This window comes from Leptonychotes weddellii, chromosome 8 (genome assembly GCF_054177405.1).
Source record: "Leptonychotes weddellii isolate Sample4059 chromosome 8, ASM5417740v2, whole genome shotgun sequence".
Lineage (NCBI taxonomy): Eukaryota > Metazoa > Chordata > Mammalia > Carnivora > Phocidae > Leptonychotes > Leptonychotes weddellii.
The window spans coordinates 61,000,629-61,023,274 of NC_138376.1; the positions used below are offsets into that span (position 1 = coordinate 61,000,629).

The 22,646-nt window shown below is 38.9% G+C and overlaps 1 protein-coding gene across 4 annotated transcripts in view; it reads right to left on the minus strand.

The window, feature by feature from the left end:
* The window catches only part of IBTK (inhibitor of Bruton tyrosine kinase), a 208,417-nt gene that overhangs the window by 98,897 nt on the left and 86,874 nt on the right, over positions 1 to 22,646 (minus strand). For 3 of the 4 annotated variants that reach the window (XM_081828588.1, XM_081828586.1, XM_081828587.1), the window contains exon 1: positions 1,759 to 1,953. The exons of the other annotated variant lie outside the window; for it this stretch is intronic. The gene's annotated coding sequence lies outside the window, so the exon portion shown is untranslated. Of the gene's footprint in view, positions 1 to 1,758; positions 1,954 to 22,646 lie in introns of those variants that run through there. 4 annotated transcript variants of the gene reach the window in all.

A 22,646-nucleotide genomic window follows, 5' to 3' on the forward strand; every position in this document is an offset into this window, starting at 1 on the left:
ATTTATTTGTATAAGCAATAATACCAAAATACCTTCCTTTTAAACTTGTATCTATATTAACTGTCACAAAGCTACAAATTATAACTCATAATTGAGTTTAAAAAATTTTTAATTCCTTCTGTAAACCCTGAAAATAGTTCACATAACAATTTTAAAACACATGCACTTACTTCTTTAGGAAATTAGTAATTTTGCTTTATCAATATTGTATTTTAGTCAAACATTATCTCAAATACTCTCTTGGTACAAAAGATAGAAACTTCAATACTTTATCGGTGCAATACCCAGTTTCACAATAGAAAAATTCCGCAAATTTTAGGGGGCAAGCACATTTCTACATGTAGCAAAAAATTACTGACCTATTAATAATGGTAAACTGACTTTGATATCATTTATAATAATAAACCAAGTAATACTGAGCTCCTTTATGTGATAGGTAAGTTCATTTATGGTCTACTGAACTTTATATTGTTGTCCTAAAGCATAATGAAAGTAAAAGAATGTAATAAGTTCCTTCACAGAATTTAGCATCCTAAGAACCCTCAATACAAGTTTTTTTTTTTTTAATTTAAATAATGGAACAGCCATTTTTTAAAATTTCTTGAGGTAAACTCTGCTTTGACTAAAGTTTCTGCAAATATCTGTAACAAATTCTTTTTGGAAAGCAGACCTTTCTGCCCTCATCTAATCTGTTTCTAAAACCAATAAAAATCAGGGAATTCAAAAAAGAAAAAAAGAGAAGATCAAGAAGTTGCTATGCAAGGATGTGAATTGGTACATTATGGGTGGAGAAACACTACCACTCATAAAAGTCACATTCTTTCAGTAATTCTAATACATTTCCAATTTCAAACGCCCTACTTCGAAGCATGGGGGGAAGGGGGGCGAGGGGAGTGCTACATCAATTTCTGCTTCCTGATATCTTGGAAGTTTTATTAACTATGTTGGAGAACAGTAGTCAAGGATGTGCGGGCTTAGCTATTTTGCTGTTGAACTAAAACTTTTTTTTTTTTAAATATTTTATTTATTTATTTGACAGAGAGACACAGTGAGAGAGAGAACACAAGCAGGGGGAGTGGGAGAGAGAGAAGCAGGCTTCCCGCCGAGCAGGGAGCCCGATGCGGGGCTGGATCCCAGGACCCCGGGATCATGACCTGAGCCAAAGTCAGACGCTTAACGACTGAGCCACCCAGGTGCCCCGAACTAAAACTTTTTAAAACCAGACAACGTGATACAATAATAAAAAGCCTCTATCCTGTTCCCCCCACCCCCAAAAAGAACCGGTCCCTTTTCACACACTGGTCAATTCACACAGAATTTCAGAGTTAGTATCCCCATAGTGGAGTAAAACTATGTGACCCCAACGAAGGGATAACGAACAGCTTCAAATTCAAAGCTCGAAGTGAAGTGACACCTACAACTACTGAAACTAGCAAGGCAACAACGCTGGAGGGCGTGTCGGGCAGGACAGCAACGTAGCGCGTCGCCGAACAGACCATTCATAAGCTGAGCGAGGCAGCAGGACGGCGGACGCTGGGACCCCGGCCAGTCGGCCCGCTACGCGCCGTCTCGCTCGAAGCGCGCCAGCCTCGGAGCCACTGGGTTCCCTCCCCGCGGTCCATCCGCGCCACTGGCGTCCCGGTCACCCGCACCCTCCAGAAACTGAATACTGTCTCATCGCCCCCCCTCCCCCGGCTGAAGAGACACCGTCGCCTCAGCCCACTCCGCACGTTGAGGCCGCGCAAAGCACTCCCTCACCAGTCGCTAGATGAAAGTGCGCCGGTGTACTCCGCGAGACGAGCACACAGCTGCGCAGGGACTCATCCTCAGTGAAGACAACTGGAGAAACCGAACGGTGCCAGGGAGAGGCCGGTCCCCAGGCCCGGGTCAGCTGTGGAGGCGGCTGCAGATTCAGCCGCGACTACAGGCACGGGGAAGGGGGGCAGGGAGAAAAGGCCGGTGCGGGCGGAACCCAGGAATAAGACAGGCGTTGATTGGCTGGGGCTCGTGTATGCCTCATGAGGATTGGCTGGTGTCTGCCCAGGAGGCCTCGCGTGGCAACACCTAAGCTGTGGCCTTTCCCGGGAGCCTTGAGGGAACTTGACCCTGCCGGCCTTCTGACCACGGGCGCAAGCCGGGGGCGGGGAAACGCAGCCGCTGAAGTCTCTCAGCCAACAGCGGTGGTGGAGATGTCCCTTTCAGGGTCAGCCGTGGCCTAGGTAGAAACGTCAGCTGCAGACTTGGAATTCCGGATAAACCCGGGTGGAGAGAGAGAGCGCTGGAGACCTGGCCGAATGCCTTGGGTCACCATACAGCAGAAGCCAAATGCGTAGGCAACTTGCACAGAAAAGTTCTCCCGTTGGCAGCATCGCCCTTCCCTTCCCGCTCGTACACCCGGGTTGTCTGAGAGTCACTCCCTTGGTCCTAAGGCGTCACTGCCTTCCTAGATTGCTACGGGGACCTGCTGCCCACCAGGGTCACGTCAGTCAGCGTCTGACGCCGGGCTTGCACTACGATTTTCCCCGTTTAACTCCGCATGCAAGGCCGGTTTTAAAAGTGCTGGAGTGAAGAAAAAAGGGCGGGGACGGGGGAGAGGACTTATTAGTATTAAGAGGAGGAGGAAATCAATACTAGTATACCAAATGGGTATCACTGCAACCAAATGCCTCATACAGTAGGCATTCAGTAAATGTTCAAGGAGGGGTAGTTTGACTCAGAACAACGCTAGCCGTTAGGATTTGGCTGTAACTCGGCCACGTTGTCAATTATACAAGCCACTTAGCCTCTCTCATCTATAAAACGAAAGCGTTGGACTACGTGTCTTCTTTTTTTTTTTTCCCCAATTAGAAAGAGTTTTTATTTTTTTATTATTATTATGTTACGTTAATCACCATACCTGTCTTCTTAAGGGCCGCCAGTTCAGCTTTACTGTCTTTGTAGCCTTCCTTATAAAAGCGCAAAGCCATACAGCTGGTTAGGGAAAGGGAAAGGGAGAATAGCTCCCCTGCTGCCCTTCCCAACACAGTGGTCTGTTTCTTTGCCCCTTTTCAAGGTGCCCTGTTGCCTACTTTGATGTAACAAAAACCAATTTGTAATGTAAAAATTAAGTGATTTGGAAAATAAGCTATATATGATGACTTTTATATTACCGAACAAAGAAACCAGTAATGGCAAGTAAGGATAATAATGTATATAAGTGCATAGGCCTGAGTTCAAATCTTTTATTGATCTCTTTTATTTGGCAAGTTAATTAGCTTTCCTGAAGATGTACTTTCCTCGTTTGTAAAATAGAAGCAATAAAGTATTTTAGAAGCAAAAATACATTTAGATTTGTGAAAAATTATATACAGGTATACAGCACATGGAGTGCCTAGCACTTCATGAATAAAAAATCTTACTTTTATAAATCAAAAGGTATTTCCAGGGGCACCTGGCTGGGTGAGTCAGAAAAGTGTGTGACTCTTGATCCAGGGCTTGTGAGTTCAAGCCCCATGCTGGGTGTAGAGATTACTTACAAATAAAATCTTAAAAGAAAAAAAAAAGTATTTCCATAGTAGCAGAATTATTCCAAGCGGTCATTCATTCATTTTAACAAGAATGGCAAGCCCAGATAATCCCAAACGTAAGAATAGATTGCTACCTATACAAGTACTACAAAGAATATTATCAATTTAATCCGACTTCCCAAAGAAGTGACACAAACTATGATCCTAGGAATGAGTAGGCGATAACTAGATGAAGCAGGGAAGAAAGAACATTCCAGTCCAAAAGATGTGGAATTGCTCCTAATTTCCCTAAAAAACTGAATGCCTTCAAATATATTGGTTATTTGCAAGAATTATTGAAATGATTAGGAATTAATGCAAATGAAATACAATTAAATGAAAAATGTATTGCAGATGATATTAGGGGAGGAAGAGATCATAATTAGCCATTTTGGGAGGCTTTTAAACATGTATGTGTTTACCATAGAAGAAAGAAGAGAGTGTAATATATACCAATGATTATCTTGGGGTGGTGGAATTAGGGGTGATTCTTAATTTCGATCTCTGAGTTTTATAATTTATTTTTCTTTGCGATAATTAAATGTTGATTTAAAAAATCAAAATTTACCACAAAAGAAAAATTGACTAGAATTTCTGAAGTAGACTTAAAGTAAGAAATACATCCAGAGATGGCTTTAGAAGACTGCAGTGATGTAAATGGAGAGAAGTAGGAGAATGGTCCAGGCATCAGGAATGGAGTTTGAGATGAAGCCAGAATAGAGCACTGCAGAAATGTTTTTAAGCAACACAGCTTAAAATACTCCCAAATGCCATTTTTCCAAAATAAATTAACAGTGCTATTCTTCATAATCAAGATATATTGTGCTGTCATTCAAGTTGTATATAGGCAGTGCTGCCCCTACTTTAGCTGGTAATGTAAGAATGTTAGAACTTGTATGGTTGGATCAAAACCCAAATCCAATGAGGTTCTGCAAGAATAGTTATTACTGTAGGAAGGTCAGTGCGGCTGGCCTAGAGATGACTGGAACCTTATGGTTTGGCCCTGTTTTCTGCTCCAGACCATTTTCCATGTGAAAACACTTGGCTCGCTGCAGCTTTCTGACACACACCTCAGCTTTTCCATTAGGAACACAGTGCTGTGCCCTCTGCCTTAAGCACAAAAATTCCAGAGCCCCTGATGGGTTCATATTGACTCAGATTAGGCACAGAGTCAAGGTTATAAAGCTTGACAGCCTCTATGAGAGTCATGTTTGAAGCAGAGTAATGAGTAGCTCCCCCAAAGAATGCAGGGTACAGGGCAGGCAGAATAACAGACAAATAAGGTGTTTCTCTACTATTAGATCCAGGGGATATGGTCCCAGCTACATTCTTCCTGTGCAATGATTATCCTTCAAATCTTCACGTAGAGGAGGCTACCTCCTTAAAAATCTGTGTAGACTTCCCTGATGCCCCTTCCTAACAGTTATCCCCTCATCTTTAACTTTGATAACTTATTAATATTATTGTGTCACACTGTATTATTCTTAAATTTATTATTTTACGTGTGGATGCAGTAAAAGCAGGGACTCCAGAAGCATACCGCCTGAATATAAAATTTTACTCCTCTTCATATGTGAGACCTTAGGCAAGTTACATAACCTGTGTAGGCCTCAGTTTCCTCATCTCTACCATGTAACTAATAATAGTTGATGCATAAAGTTTTTATGAAGTTTAAATGAGATATCTGTCAAGCTCTCAGGAGACCTCTTAGCACTTAACAAAAGTTGACATACCTCCACCCTTCTGGTTGTACTTGTGTGAGGGAGCATTTGAGGGTGGGATGGGGAGACAAAAGGAATGACCCACAAGATGGTAGTGTTTGAATATAACTTTAGAACTGTATAAGCTTGAAAGAATCCACCAATGAACCTATAACTTTAAGGCAATTCAAAACCTACATGAAACAAGGAAACCTGTGAGAAAGCAAACCTATGAATTTGGCAAGCTTAGCATCATTTCATAACCAGGACAATGTGAACTCCCTAAACTCTCTCTCCCCTTTACAATGACTAAGAATTTGTAGTGTTCCTTTCTTGGAATTGCTTGTGTTCATCCTTTACCTAACTATAAAATTAAATCAAGCTGTTGACACCACAGCTTCCTTTTTAAAAAAGGAGAAGAAAAGCAAGTTTGATTTAAAATGGCAGAGTGGGCACATAATACAACCTTCTCTTCATGCCACAAACCCCTAGACCTGGCAGAAAACACATATTTTTAAAAATTGAATTCATAAATGCATTGGAAAACAAGAAGGTTAGCTGTCGATGGAATTTATGAAAATTCCCTGAAAAATGGATAGGAAGCTGGATTGGACAGAAGAAAGGACTAACAGCCCCAAACAACAAGACAGAACTGCTACAAAAGGTAATAGCAGCACCAAAAGTGTTCCACAACTAGAGGTGACCATCAGGAGCAGGAAGGAGTCCAGACTAAACCACAAAGTAATTAGAGTCTCACAGCAGGAGCAGGTGAGCCAATGAAGTTCCCCATCCCCCAACCCATGATGGCAACAGGGGTATCTATCCATAGGAAGAATATACAGGACCTTCAGTTTGATAGGCCAGCATCCATGTGGCTGGTGAAACCTGGAACAATCAGGAAGCTCTTAAACCCAGAACACCAGCTCTTAGCTCTTCCTGTTCAGCAGCATGCCCCACCCCTTCCTCATACATCTAAAGAAAAGGCAGGCGGTGGCCACATGTGTTAATCCTCCCCACCAGAGATAGTGTGCAACAAGCCACCGCACAAAAATAAACAAAACAAAAAAAGAATCTCAAGTACACAGATGAGCACAAAAGCAAGAATTACCAAATATTTGAGGAAAGCCAACATCCTAAGAGACATAAATTTACAAATCCAAGAAGCTCCGCAAACCCCAGGCAGAATAAATACAAAAATAACTATGCCTAGAAACATCATAATCAAATTGTTGAAAACCAAAGATAAAGAGAAATCTGAAAGCCTTTAGAGAAAAATGGAATACTACGTAAAGGAAGAATGATTTAAAACACTATGAAGTTCACACAGGAACTGTGAAGATGACCATAGCTCAATACCTTTAAAGAATAAAAGAAAGAAACTGTCAACCCAGAAAATCTTCCACAATATTGAAGGCAAATGAAGATATTCTCAGAGAAAGAAAAATTAAGAGTAATAGTAGCCATCAGAACTGCCCCCACCAGAACTTCTAAAGAAAGTTCTTCAGCCTGAGGGGAATGCTGCAGATAGAAACTCAAAATTTCAAGGCAGAAGGAAGAATATGAGAAATGGAAAGTACTTGATGAAATAAAGTCAACCTCCATTACATGCACACCTCAGAGATGTTGCAATTCTAGACTACTGCAGTAAAGTAAATATCACAATAAAGTGAGTCAAATAAATTTTTTGGTTTCCAAGACTATATAGAAGTTGCTTTTACACTATACAGCAGTCTATTAAGAATGAAATTATGTCTGAAAAAAACAAACTATGTACATACCTTAATTTAAAAAATACTTTATTGGGGTGCCTGGCTGGCTCAGGTGGTAACGCATGCAACTCTTGATCATCATGGTCATAAGTTCAAGCCCCATGTTGGGCACAGAACTTCCTTTAAAAAATAAAAAAAAATTAAAAATGCATTATTGCTAAAATATGCTAACCATCATCTGATCTTTCAGCAAGTCACAATCTTTTTGCTGGTTAATGGTCTTGCTTCAGTGTTGATGGCTGCTGACTGATCAGGGTGGTGCTTGCTGAAAGTGAGAATGACTATGGCAATTTCTTAAAACAAGTCAACAGTGAAGTTTGCCAAATCAACTGACTCGTCCTTTCATGAATGATTTCTCTGTAGCAGGCAATGCTATTTGATAGCATTTTACCCACAGTAGAAAAATTGAAGTCAATCCTCTCAAACCCTGCCACTGCTTTATCAACTAAGTTTATAAACTATTCTAAATCCTCTGTTGTCATTTGAACAGACTTCACAGCATCTTCACCAGGAGTAGATTCCATCTCAAGACACCACTTTCTTTGCTCATCCATAAAAAGCAACTCCTCAGCCCATCAAGTTTGATCATGAAATGGTAGCAATTCAGGCCCATCTTCAGGCTCCACTTCTAATTCTAGTTGCCTTGTTATTTCCACCACATCTGTGTTCACTTTCCCCAATGAAGTCTTGAACCCCTCAAAATAATCCATGAAGGTTGGGATCGACTTCTTCTAAACTCCTGTTAATGTTGTTATTTTGACCTCTTTCCATGAATCATGAATGTTCATGGCATCTGGAACGGTGAATCCCTTCCAGAAGATTTTCAATTTATTTTACCCAGATCCATAAGAGGAATCACTACCTATGACAACTATAGCCATATGAAATGTATTTCTTAAATAATAAGACTTGAAAGTCAAAATGACTCCTTGATCCATGGCCCACAAAATAAATGTTGTGTTAGCAGGCATGAAAACGACATGAATCTCATTGTACATGTCCATCAAAGCTCTTGGGTGACCAGGTGCATTATCAATGAGCAGTAACATTTTGAAAGAATCAATTTTTCTGAGCATTAGGTCTCAACAGTGGGCTTAAAACGTATATTCAGTAAACCATGCAGTAAACAGATGTGCTGTCATCCAGGCATCGTTCCAGTTTTAGAGCGCAGGCAGAGGAGATTTAGCATTATTCTTAAGAACCCTAGGATTTTTAGTATGGTTAAGTGAATGAACACTGGCTTCAGCTTCAAGTTACCAACTGCATTAAGTCCTAACAAGACAGTCAGCCTGCCCCCTGAAGCTTTGAAGCCACTCACTGACTTCTCCCAATAGAAAGCTGTTTGTCTACATTGAAAATCTTGTTTAGTGTAGCCGCCTACATTAATGATCTTAGCTAGATCTTTGGGATAACTTGCTGCAGCTTCTACATCAGCACCTGTTGCTTCACCTTCACGTTGATGTTCCAGAGACCGCTTCTTCCCTTAAACTTCATGAGCCAACCAACCTCTGCTAGCGTTAAACTTTTCTTCTGTAACTTCCTCACCTCTCTCAGCCTTCGTGGAATTGAAGAGAGTTAGGGCCTTGCTCTGGATTACGTTTTGGCTGAAGGGAATGTTGTGGCTGGTTTGATCTTCTCTCCAGACTACTAAGACTTTCTCTATACCAGTAATTAGGCTGTTTCACCTTCTTACCATTTGTGTGTTCACTGGAGTAGCACTTTTCATTTCCTTCAAGAACTTTTCCTTTGAATTTACAACTTAGCTAACTCTTTGGTTCAAAAGACCTAGTGTTTGGCCTATCTCTGCCTTTCTCACTAAGCTTAATCATTTTTAGCCTTTGTTTTAAAATGAGAAGGCATTCAACTCTTCTTTTCACTTAAACACTTAGAGGCCATTTCAGAGTTCTTAACAGGCTTAATTTCAATAATTTGTGTCTCTAGGAATAGGGAGGCCCAAGAAGTAGAGGGTTACAGGGAATAACCAGATGGAGCAGTCAGAACACACAACATTTACCAATTAACTTCACCATTTTTTATGGGTATAGTTCATGGTGTCCAAAAACAACTATTAGAATAACATTAAAGATCACTACATATCACCATAACAAGCATATTAATAATAATAAAGTCTGAAATATTGCAAGAATTACCAAAATGTGACACTGAGACACAAAGTGAACAAATTCTGTTGGGGAAAAAAATGATGCCGATAGACCTGCATGGTTGCCACAAACCTTCAGTTTGTAAAAGACACAATGTCTGCAAAGTGCAGTAAAAGAAAGTACAATAAAATAACATATGCCTATATTCACAGATTCCATATTTGTGATTTGCCCCCTTGCTAAAATTTATTTGTAACTCCAAAGTCAGTACTCACAATGCTTTCAGTCATTCAGGGACATAAACAGAACAATGAAAAACTTGAGTCGCCTACAGCACACACTTCCAGCATGTTCCCAGCTGAGTTCATACAAGACAATGCTCTGCCTCCTTGTTTCAGCTGTCATGCAAACAGGTATCTATCTTTTCTTGGTCTATTTAGTGCCACGTTTTTTGCATTTGTGTGCTTATCTTGATGATTTCACTCTTTGAAATGGCCCTCAAATATAGTCTAGTGTTCCTATGCCCAAGGCTGTAATATCCTTTTTGGAAACAATGCATGTGTTAAATAAGCTTTGTTCAAGTATGAGTTGTGTTATTGGCCACCAGTTCAATGTTGATGAATCAACAATATACATTAAAGAGTTAAACAGAAACATACATAAAACAAGGTTTGTATTGATCACCATTCACTCTCCTGGGTCTCCATCTTGCCAATTGCAGATGTTGGGAATTATCATCCTCAGTAATCATGCGGGCCAATTTCTTATAATAAATAAGTATGTATATACAATTATATATATATATTTCTGTTCTATTGGCTCTGTTTCTCTAGAGAACACTAACAAATACCTCACTGATGTTTATAGGTCCCTAGATCCAATGACTGGAGAATACACCTTCTTTTCAAGTGTACATGGTCCATTCAACAAGATAGACCATATAGTAGATCTTAAAATAAGTCTTGATAAAATTTAAAGGATTGGAATCACAAAGGAAGTTAGGTATTTCATGCTGAATGAAAATAAAAATATAACATATCAACATCTTTATGATGAAGCTAAAGCAGTGCTTATATACAGAAATTTATGGCTTTAAATACTTATATTAGTAAATAAGGAGAGATTAAGAAAAAAAATCAATGACCTAAGCTTCCACACTAAGAAGTTAGAAAAAGAGCAAAGTAAATTCGAAGTGGGCAGAAGGAGGAAAAAATAAAGAGCAAAAATCAATTAAATTGAATATTAAAAAAATAGAGAAAATCAGCTAGTTGTTCTTTGGAAAGAAAGCTGAAGTTGTTCTTTGGAATGATCAACAAAGCTGAAAGTTGTTCTTTGGAAAGAAAGCTGAAGTTGTTCTTTGGAAAGATCAACAAAGCTGAAAGTTGTTCTTTGGAAAGATAAACAAAATTCATAAACTCCTCGCTAGAGTTAGTTGTCAAGAAAAAAATGAAAATTGGTGCCCGTCAAGAATTTTGAAGGTTTGAGATTGTACCCTATTTGCAAAGCTAACAAGTTAGCCTGCCAGTTTCATGGATGCTGGTCAACCACCAGAGATTCCTGGGTCAGAGATAGGACTTTATTACTCATGGTGCAGCAAGCAGCATGAGCTTTATGTTTGCATCACTTCCTTTTGGCCCCAAAGGCCCTCAAGAATGACACACACTTCTTTGACACTGGCTGTATTTTTTTTAAAGATTTTATTTATTTATTTGACAGAGAGAGAGATAGCGAGAGCAGGAACACAAGCAGGGGGAGTGGGAGAGGGAGAAGCAGGCTTCCCGCCGAGCAGGGAGCCCGATGTTGGACTCGATCCCAGGACCCTGGGATCATGACGTGAGCTGAAGGCAGACGCTTAACGACTGAGCCACCCAGGCACCCAGTAGCAACTTCTTTTAGATATGTCCCCTGAGGCAAGGGAAATAAAAGCAAAAATATACTATTGGGACTACATCAAAATAGCAAGCTTCTTCACAGTGAAGGAAACAATCAACAACTAAAGGCAACCTACTGACTGGGAAAAGATATCTGCAAATGACATATCTGATAAAGGGTTGGCATCCAAAATATATAAAGAACTGATATAACTCAAGACCCACAAAACAAATAATCCAATAAAAAAAATAGGCAGAAGATATAAACAGATATTTCTCCAAAGAAGACATACAAATGGCTAACAGACACATGAAAAGATAGTCATCATCACTTATCACCAGGGAAATTCAAATCAAAACTCTAAGGAGGGGCGCCTGGGTGGCTCAGTTGGTTAAGCGACTGCCTTCAGCTCAGGTCATGATCCCAGGGTCCTGGGATCGAGTCCTGCATCGGGCTCCCTGCTCTGTGGGGAGCCTGCTTCTCCCTCTCCCACTCCCCCTGTTTGTGTTCCCTCTCTCGCTGTGTCTCTCTCTGTCAAATAAATAAATAAAATCTTTAAAAAAAAAAAAACTCTAAGGAGATATCACCTCACACCTGTCAGGATATCTAAAATCAACAACACAAGAAACAACAGGTGTTGGTGAGGATGTGGAGAAAGGGGGACCCTCTTGCTCTGTTGGTGGGAACACAAACTGGTACAGCCATTGTGGAAAACAGTATGGAGGTTTCTCATAAAGTTAAAAATAGGACTACCTTATGATCCAGCAATTGCACTACTAGATATCTACCCCAAGAACATAAGAACCTTAATTCAAAGGGATACATGCACCCCTAGCAGCATTATTTATAATAGCCAAGATACGGAAGCAGCCCAAGTGTCTGATGAATGGATAAAGAAGAAGTGGTAAATGTATACAGTGGAATATTATTCAGTCATAAAAAATGGCATGAAATCTTGCCATTTGCAATGACATGGATAGAACTAGAGAGTATAATGCTAAGTGAAATACATCAGTCAGAGAAAGACAAATACCATATGATTTCACTCATATGTGGAGTTTAAGAAACTAAACAAACAAGCAAAGGAAAAAAGAGAGAGAGAGAGAGAGATCAAGAAAGAGACTCTACTATAGAGAACAAACTGATGGTTACCAGAGGGAAGAGGGGTGAGGGGATGGGTGAGATAGGTGATGGGGACTAAGGAGTGCAGTTGTTGTGATGAGCACTGGGTGATGTATGGAAGTGTGGAATTACTCTATTGTACACCTGAAACTGATATAACATTGTACGTTAACTAACTGGAATTAAAATAAAAACTTAAAATAAAAAAATGTTTTAAGTAGTCATAGCTATAGATCCTACCGACATTAGAAGGAAAAATAAGAGAACATTGTAAACAACATTAGGTTAAAAAATTCAGAGCAGTGGGTTGCCTTTGAAGAGTTGGGGATGGGAATTGACTGGGAAAGAATATGAGTGGACTTTCTGAGGTGGTAGAAATATTCTGTACCTTGAGAGGGGTGTGGGTTACACAGGTGTAAGCAGTATCAAAATTCCGCAAATGTACACTTAAAATTTGTGCATTTGTAAAATTTATCTCAAAAAAAAAAACCCAATAAACAATATGAACTCAAGCAATAATTTTTATGCTGAAGGGTTTAAATGTCAATTGATACCTACAATTTACTACAAAATACATGAAGTAATATTATTTGGGAAAAATGGTGAATGGATGGTAGATAAGTAATAAAGGAAGTATATTAAAAATGTCGATGCTGTAATCTTGATGGATATATAGTTGTTCACAGTTGGAGGAAAGAGACTTAAAAACATAAATCAATTACACTCTTTGGACTTTATTTGGATCATAATTTGGACACATAAACTGTAAAATATTACGAGACACGGGGGGAAATGTGGACACTGACTGCCACTTGTTCATTGCTTTTAGGCCTGTGTAGGATATGCTGTCAGTTCCTAGGCCCCATAGTCCCTCACCCTTACCCTTGGGTGCATGCTACACAGAATTCAGCTAGCATCACCTGCATGCTTTTGCCTGCTAAAACCTCTGCCTGCTCATGTGGGTGCCTGCAAGTGCTGAGGAGTTCATGCTTTCCAGAGCAGCCTTCTGCCCACCTCTAACTTACAACCTTCCCTTTTCTCTCTCACTTCCCTATTAATATCTCCCCTCTGAAACAGACTCTTTGCCTTCCAGCCTTTGTTTCAGTATCGGCTTTTGGAAGAACCCACAGTAAGACATTGGGATAATGGCATTTCCTTTATCTTTTTTTCTAAAAGAGTTCTTAATTTTTGGAGGTACATATTAAAATATTCACAGATAAAATGACATTATCTGGGATTTGTTTCAAAATAATCAAGTGTTGGTAGGAAGAGTAGGCAGAGGTAGGGATGGAAATAATGGCAGACGGCTGATAACCGTTGAAGCTCAGTGATGGACATGGATGTTCATTATATACTACTGTCTACTTTGTAAATTTTAGAAATTGTCCTGAAAATGACCTGTAGGGGCTAATGATGATAAAAGGAGATCTATTGAGAAGCTGGAGCACAAACTCTGGCCTGGGCTTATCAAGTCAACTCACCTGAGGAAGACATTGTTTTAAAAGTTGACCAGAGAATCTACACTAGAATATTCATAGCAACCTTATTTACGGTAGCCCCAAACTAGAAGCAATGAGAATGTCTTTCAATAGATGAACAGTTTAACAAGCTATGGTTTATCTGTACCTTGGGGGAATACTATTTGACAATGAAACGGAACTAACTATCGATGACACATAATAACCTGAAAGGATCTGAAGGGAATATAGTGAGTGAAAAATGCCAATCTCAGAAGATCATATATGCTTCCATTTATATAACATTCTTGAAATGACTCAAGTATAGAGACGGAGATAAATTAATGATTGCCAGGGGTCAGGGACAGGAGGAAGTAGGTATAACTATAAAAGGGTAGCAGAAAGGAGATCTTGGTGACGATGGACCAGTTTCATATCTGGATGGTGGTGGTGGTTACATGAATCCATATATTTGCATAGCCCTCTACACACAGACATACACGTACATATACACGATTAAGTTCATGTAAAACTGGAAAAATCTAGATAAGTTCTATGGACTGTACCAATATCAACTTCCTTGATTTGAATTTGTACTACAGTTATGTAAAATGTACTATTAAGGGAAACTAAGTAAAAGGTACAAGGGCCTTTCTGAGGAATCTCTATCACAAATTATAAAGTTTTTCTAAAAAGTAAAGAAATGGAAATAAAGTTTTTTAAAAAGGCATGTAGATTTTTTTTTTAAGGAATCTCTACACCCAGTATGAGGCTCAAACTCACAACCCCCAGGTTAAGGGTCAGATGCTCTTACCGACTGAACCAGCCAAGCACCCCTTGCATCCAGGTTTCAAAGGTAGCTAGGATGAAGGCACTAGCAGTTGAGTCCCATATCCAGTGTTGACAATGCAAAAAGTCCAAGATTCCTTCCTTCATCCAGAAAGCAAGAGGCGTAGAGCCTTCGCTAGAAAGCCCAGTAGCCTAATTATTGCAGACCATGTAGCCTGTAAGCCTGATGATAAGGCCCTCTTCCAGACTGGTAAGGTATCCAACATTTTAATACATTCCTTTTCTGCTTAAACTAGTCAATATAGGCTCTGTTGTTTACAGCTTTGAACACTGGCTGATTTTTATTCTAATGACTCTAACTGCATCTGAATTTTCTGAGGCATTTTAAGGAGTGATAAATAAAGCTAAAATGTATCTCTACACACTGAGCCCACTGAGAAATCACTATCAGGCTACACATTAATAAATGGATATATGATTCTCCTCAAGAATTTCTTTGTTATGAGCCTGATTATAGATGCTTGGTTACCCCTAGAAGTAGAGAGAACTGGAGCCTTGCAATTATTAATGACCCTTTCTTTCTGAGGTTTTTTTGTTGTTCTGAAATCCCTAAGAAACCAGAGCTCTGTGTGTTCTTCTGTGTCCAGAACACAGATTTTTCTTCTATAGCTCACTGATGATATGCAGCACTGGCCCTTTAAACCCCCCGAGTGGCGCATACTGGTTCTTAGATGGAAGGAATTCTGCCTGGAAAACCCTCCTGCTTTAAGCACACCTTAAGTGAGGGCTCTGCAAAGGGGATGTTGAGGGCTTTACGATTAACCTATACTGTAAGCAGGTCAGGAATGGACAAGAGGACAGGCAAAGGACCAGAGAACAGAGCAAGAGAAAACAATGAGAAATGGAGTTCTGAAAAAAAAGGAGTAAGACTGACAGAAATGATCCTGGCCTAAGTAAAAGGAGAAGGAGGAAGACAGCCAGGGCAGGATCTTTAAGGACCTCATGGTCACAATTTCCCCTTTTTATTGCTTTGTATCAAATGTGTATATAGGTTTGGATCTTTGCTGGTGTTGGGACTTTGTACCTCATTTACTTAGGATATAATCTGTAGAAGTTAATTTATAAAGCTTACAAGAGCAGAACCATTTGAATGGAATTTTTATCTGGTCTCAAACAGAAACAGCCAGTTTTATTTTACATCTCCGTTTTACATTTGCGGGTAAAATGTAGCCAAATAAGCACTTTCTAAAATTTAATGTAATTGCCCAATGGGGCTCCCCCAAATGGGGATGATGGGATCATCAGAGGTACACATGCTATGATGTGTATAACAATTTCTTCTTCATAGCTTTGTCACTGTTCCTTTTACATCTTCTAAAATTACTACCATTCATTATTTAAATTTTTAACAAAAAACAAGACAAATCAAAAAACCAAAGAACTGGGAAGTTGGTAGCTCTGAGTCTGCCAAGGGCCACCATTCCACCATTAATCTTTATTATTGCCTACATGTCTTTGGTGTCTTCCAGTTTAGAAGGTATTTTGATATCCTTTGTTTCCCATTATGACTTTGCTTCTCTACAACAATCCCGAGAAAGAAGTAGGGACTTAAACTACTATTGATAGGTTTAAAATGAAAAAGATGATGCTCAAAGGGGTTAAGTGACTTTCTCAAGGTCACAGAGCTAGTAAAAAGATCCCTCATTGCTCATATCAGAAACAGCCTGCTGCCCTTTCTAACGCTAAGGGATTAAATTAGAGAAGAGAGAGCCCTGGGGAATTTCCTCTAATCACCCCACATTAGCTGAAAAGCACAGATTGCCTTCTACTTCCTCTCAAATCCCATTGCACTTGCCATCTGTAAAATTCACTTGAGCTCTTCTTCATATTTTGCCTTGTCTTGCTTTTAAGAGTTGAATAAATGTATGGGTGAATAGTGTGTGTGTCTTATATAGTACATTGTATTTAGTACAAATGTTGTATTTGTACTAAATTATATAGTACAAATATTAGATAATAGGCAAGATTAGATATATAGACAAATAATAGAAACAAGAACCTAGATTTTTGTATTCTCACAAAATTGAGCACAATGCAATGCTTATAAATAACTTTTTATTTGAGTTTAATTAGAGAATAGCATGGAAAATAAAGATTTTGCCCTAGGAAAGTAAGATAGAGAAAAGGACAATTTTAGTGGAGGTCAACCAGGTACATTTGTGGCTATGGAGTCAATCACTGAATGATCAGTCTAATCATTCTTTTGCCAAGACATTTAATTGTCCTGACCTAGTTGCACATCTCACCTCAGTCATAACCCTGGATCAGCTTTCTTCACTCTTCACTTTGGTGAGGCTAGAGACAAGGTTACAAGGAATAGAACGATTAACTTATACTTGTTTAAGTAATAAAGGTTATTTGGATGGAAAAGTCCAAGGTAAAATGGCCTTCAAATGAGGCTTGATCTTGCAGCTCAAATGATGTGAGCAAGACTGACTTTCTTTTTGTCTTTTCACTCTGCCTTCCTCAGAGTTGTCTTCATGCTCAGGCCAGGCATTGCTCCATTGCCTTGTGGTTTTCAGTAGAGCTATTGAGAATTCTGATGTCATTCTTGTTCCCAGTTCTTGGTATGTGACCTATTTTTTTTCCCATTGGAAGACTTAGGGTTGTAAAATTTCAAGATAATCCTTCTTCATTCATATCTAGCAAGGAAAAGCAAATATGTGTCCCAATATTCACAATAAAGTGCTAGGTTAGGTACCACCAATGAAACAATCACTCTAGCCAGGTAAATTGAAGGGACTGAAAAGTTTAAACTCAGTTCTGTGTTCCATATTAGAGCTAGAAATGGAATCAATTTTCTTGGGATCATATGGGTTCCCAGTGGGAATTGGTAGCTACTGGAAAGAGGAAAATAGATACTATAGAACTAACATGTTCTGCATTTTCCTTTATCTTGGCTGATAGGTGTTAATAGAAGAAACCAAAAACACACATGGAATGCATACATGAAAACTGTGCTCACCAACATCTGCAGGATTATTAACATTAATCCCTCCCTCACATTACTCTATTAAGTGCTTTTTCTCAGTTTAACTTGATCAAGTATCTCTCTTCACCAAAAAAGAATAAAACTCACTCAAACCAATGAGATTTAACTACTACCTTGATTATCTCCCCTCACAACCAAGTATATGAAGTCTACACACAATGTAAAACTTAATAAAGTGAGACAAAAACAAGGCCACTGAAACCCACAAAATATCAAACACCTCCTCTCCCAGCTAATGTGACTGCTTTTTTTTTTTTTTTTTTACCAATCCTCCCTCTAGCCTGCCCTCCCTATAGGTAAGATTTATTGATATACCTTGACATAGAATTGCCCTTTTTGATAGTGAGTAAATCCCCATTTTCTTAGGCTCTCCCCAAAATTACCCAACTAAAGCTCAAATCTGATAAATAGGGTTCTAACACTCTCTTACTGAAACACCTCTCAGTTTCTCATGGTGAGTGTTCTCCACCTTTGCACTGAGTAATAAAATCAAGGTGGTCAACTAAAGGTGTGTTTCTAGTGGTCTTTGGCTGGAGGGTGTTGGCAGTCCTTACTGCAGCCACTGGAGTCCACTGAAACATCCTTCATTTCTCTTCTGAGTTACTTTAACATCCTCAAAATGGTTTTCCCTGTCCCCCCATCTTATTTCCTCTAATGAACATTCTAGCATCCTTTCCAGGGTGATCTTTCTGAAACTCAAATAGGATCATGTCACTTCCAATTCCCTATATTCCTAAGAATAAAGTCTAAATATTTTAGCCTGGCCTATGACACCCTTCTTACAATCTCACCTCCTGTCCAATTAGTCACCACCTCCCCAGCTCCAGTGCCAAGCAATATTCTTGGTAAATTTGTTTGCAGTTCTCCTAAAGCATTTTTCTGAACGTTGGCATGGTCTTTGGACCTCTTCTGATGCCTAGAAGCCTTCTTCATCTAGTTAATTTTTACTTGTTCTTAAAGACTTGGCTCAAGAATTTTCTTCTCTGAGAAACCTTCTTGAATATCCCTGAGTGTCATTATTGTGTATTTCTTTCTCTCATAGCATGTATCACACTGTACTGTATGTGCTTACTTGTTTTTCCCACAAGGCAACCAACTTCTTGAGGTCCATAATCTTATTTTATTCATCCTGATATCCTCTGGTAGTAGGTCATACCCAGGGTTCTTCTCCTGTGATGTTTGGAAATGGAAGGAGGGAGTAGGGTTAGGTTGCTCAGGATTGAGACCTGCTTTGTGGATATGACCCAGAGATAATAAATGTTTTGCAATATATTAGATAATCCTGTACAAAGAATTATCTCAAAGGACTATTTCGCCCCAAATGTCTGTATCATCTCCATTAAGAAACACCGCGGATTCTCAGTAGGTGTTTGTTTATTGAAGGAATTAATAAACATGAATGATGTAAAAATAAAAGAATAAATTAATGAAAAAATAAAGAGGGAGCAGCCTGAGCACTGTAAGTATACCCTAAGGGAGGTATTGACTGAGAAATTCATACTTTGACAACTTAAAAATTTTCTCCTGGTCATAATTACTATACCCTTCCTCTGGGGTTGTGAGTACAAGGTACAACCTGAGTTGAAAGAACTAATTAAAGTGAACAGATTCATATGAAGATATGTGAGGTGGGAGATAAAACCCGACTATCTAGATGTGAGAGGGGAGGCATTTCTGTAAGGCTTCTTAGATCATTTGGCCTATGACATTTACCTCACCTTTTCAAGACAAGATCTCTTAATTCTGATTTGAACTTTACATTTAACCATTTAACCCAAGGCCCATTACTTGCAGTTTATTGTTGCTGCAAATTAAAATCCACAGGGAGCAGACACGCACTGTGGTTTTATTTGCCAATGTAAGTACTATGTGACTCACATCCTCCCTTCAGGGGAATCTTAGCTAGGTAAAACTTTTCCAGGGCTCAACTTTTCCTGGAATAACTTTGTCATTAAAGACATAGGCACTGAATCAAAAGCTAATTGAATCAAAACTGTGGATAATTTAATCTGGAACTCGAGACACATTTAGTGCATAAATAATTGGTACCAAGTGTCTTTTATGCAAGGAGGCCAACTGTTTCTGGGTCCCAATGCAATCATTTCTAGTTTTGAAGCCAGTATTTTAGAATCCCTCAATCTGTTCACATATCCAATGTCATAAAAAAGATTTCAATGTAATACCAACCTATAAATATTAGCTGATGATCATGAGCTAACCTGTACTTCAAAAAATAAGAGGCATCCTTAGAAATGTTTTTAAAATTGTTCATTCACACTTTTCATGGAAATATTGTTTCTAAACTTTTAATTTCTCTGGAGAAAAGAATAGCAAGTTCTCATAAGGATGACTGTGAAGGACTTTTGTTCATCTTCAGTCATTGCAAATCCAGTGTATCCCCAACCACAGGTGTTCTATTTATTCACTTACTGTTTAAAAGAAAGGGGGGGAAACCCCCTTCCTTTTGTTTACCATTCTTTTGAGACCTATCAGATTAACAAACTATTCTATGCTGATCTATTAGTGGGAGCTAATGGCTAGTGGGGTTTTCAGTACTGAGATAGCCTTTTTGAGATGATGTCTTAATTCACCAAATTCACTAGTAAATCCAGTGATGGGAGTGTTTGTAGGCACTCCTAGTAGTTTGTGAGAAAGATTTGGGAATAGACTGGATCTAAAGCAAGCATGGCCTGGAGTTATTCAATTTATATTAATGCTGTGGAAGATGATTCCATATAAAGCTCAGCTCCTAAGATCTCACTTTGCAGGAAGCTGCCATTTTTACCTATAAGAGAGCCAATCAGGACTAGCTAAATGGATATAAGAATTACATTAAATTCAATGAAACATATCTATTGAGCACATGACACATTTTAGGCACTCTGATAGCTAGGACAGGGGATTTTTAAAAAGCAACTTAAAACCCCCTATGGGAAATTAGATAGATACATATTATCACTAGTAGCAAAGTGAAATACCACCATGAAAGAGACAAGGGCATAGTGAAGCTACAAAGGAGAGATCACAATCAGTTGAGAGGATCAGAAAAAAACTCCTACAGTTATCTATGAAGAAATTTAGGGATGGATAGGATTTTGTGCAGCATCTGAAAGCAATCTCTTGTTTTCATGATTGCCAATGCAGGGAAAAATTATGGAAGACTTTGAAATGGACCAAAAAAGATTACGGGATGACTTCAGTGGAAAACTAGGTGAATCAGCTGATTCTATAGGGTCACTGGGCCTTTCATTGTCCTTGAGCTATTTTACCATCCTATAATTTGCAGATAATCAAAGGCAATGCAGATGACTCGGTTTGTAGATATGCAAATCTGTCTTCTAGCAGGTAGTCCCTCCCCATTACCTGTGTTCAGCCCAGACACCTCATGTAGAATCCTGATGCCAAAGCCCTAGCACCCAGATTGTCAGCAACACTTCCACGGCCTTTCCCACTGGTCTCCCCTTGCAGAACACAGCATCCAAGCAGGTTCTGATCTCTTTCCCAGTGAAGCCCATAATATCTACCCTTCCAAGTTCCTGCCCATGTACCTTCCTCTCACTTCTCACCTTAACACACAGGAATCACCCTATCCCTTTTTTTTTAAACATACAGTTATATTGCCTTTCTCAACAATGTAACTATAGACCATGGATTCTAGATTGCGAAGAGACAAATATCTGTTTATGTTCATCCCCATGTCATTTTCTCTTTAGTACCTGAAGCATTAAAAACCCCCCTAAAAATAAGGAGAACTGTAATATAAGGGATCATGGGCACCTTAGAGTTCTCTGAACCTTAGAATTCTGTCTCATTAGGTGAAATGTTCTTTTGCCTCTTAACTATGTCCATAAAAATCCATGAAATTTTAATGGAAATCTATACAGTCTGGAAATACTGTTTGGACACTACAGATATGCTTTTATTTTTATTTTTTTATTTTGAAACGGAGTAAGAGCACAAAGCCTACCACCCAGCATCTGTGCCTGTTGCAGTTGCATGTCATTAACAAGAGCAGAACAGAGATGAGCAGACACATTCTGAGGAGGGTCTTCTCATGTCTGGCTGTTATTCTATCCGACTATTGGGTTTCATTATTCTACTTTTAAGGGCAGCACAAAATAGTGTTGCATTGGTAATTAGAAAGTCCAAGAACTAAGAGAAATCAGAATAACATAGAAGGAAGGCTTTTCTTACTATATCACCTCAAAAAGAGAGAAGGAGATGCCAACACAGATTATGTATTACTTTAAATGAATCTCTGTATATGATTTGATTAATTTTTTTTTTTGCCACATTTAAGGTTGTAAGATAGTACATTCATCACGACCTTGCATCACATCATGTTCTGGTTATGTAATTATAAAATAATTAAGCTGCCTTCATGAAATTACATGGAAATTAAATGATTACATTTTAGAAGTGGGTTGCTAGATCCTGTTCAGTTTCTAACCTATAATAAACTTGGCACCACTAGAGAGGTTGGAAGTGAGACATAAAGTGAGCATTGCTTGGCATTCTTCCACTAAAATTCCTGCTGTGGAAGATTGGCCCTTTCAAATAACACCAGATACTAAACTGGTATTTAATTTAAAAATCTTTAATCAACAAAGATCTCAACAACCATTTAAATTTCACTGCATATCAATTCTAAGTACCAATTATAAAATCACCGCTAATGCCATCACGAAAGCAGAAGCCTTTGAATTGAGGGCTTCGGCGATACTGAAACCATAGAGATCAAGAGGTCACTATCCTGTTTCTGAAAGGAAAATTCTATGGTAGTTTAGCTGAAATTAAGAACAGAGGTTTGGAGTCTTGGAATTGAAACTGCTTTAGACAGATGTGCCCCATTCAATTACTCGCCTTGTAATTAGCATGGTAAAAGTATACCATGCTTAAATCTGCCATCCTGAAAAATTATGTTCATTTTCCCAGTTATGAGTATCTTAATGAAGAAGAAATTAAGGCCAAAGAAACCCTTTCATAAGTGTCAGGGAACCATGAGAGGAAGAGCAAATGTATTTACGGAGAGATTTCCAGATGATGGGTCGTATTGGGAAATTACAGATTTAGCCCCTTGACTCAGCAGATACAACAATATCTCAGCCAACATCATATGATGTCTGAGCGTCATCCATTTAACTACCTCCTACTATTCAAGGCATTTTAGATTTGCTCAGCATGTTTTATATTTCAATTCAAATTCACAACTATTAGTTTATCCACACGCTCATGACA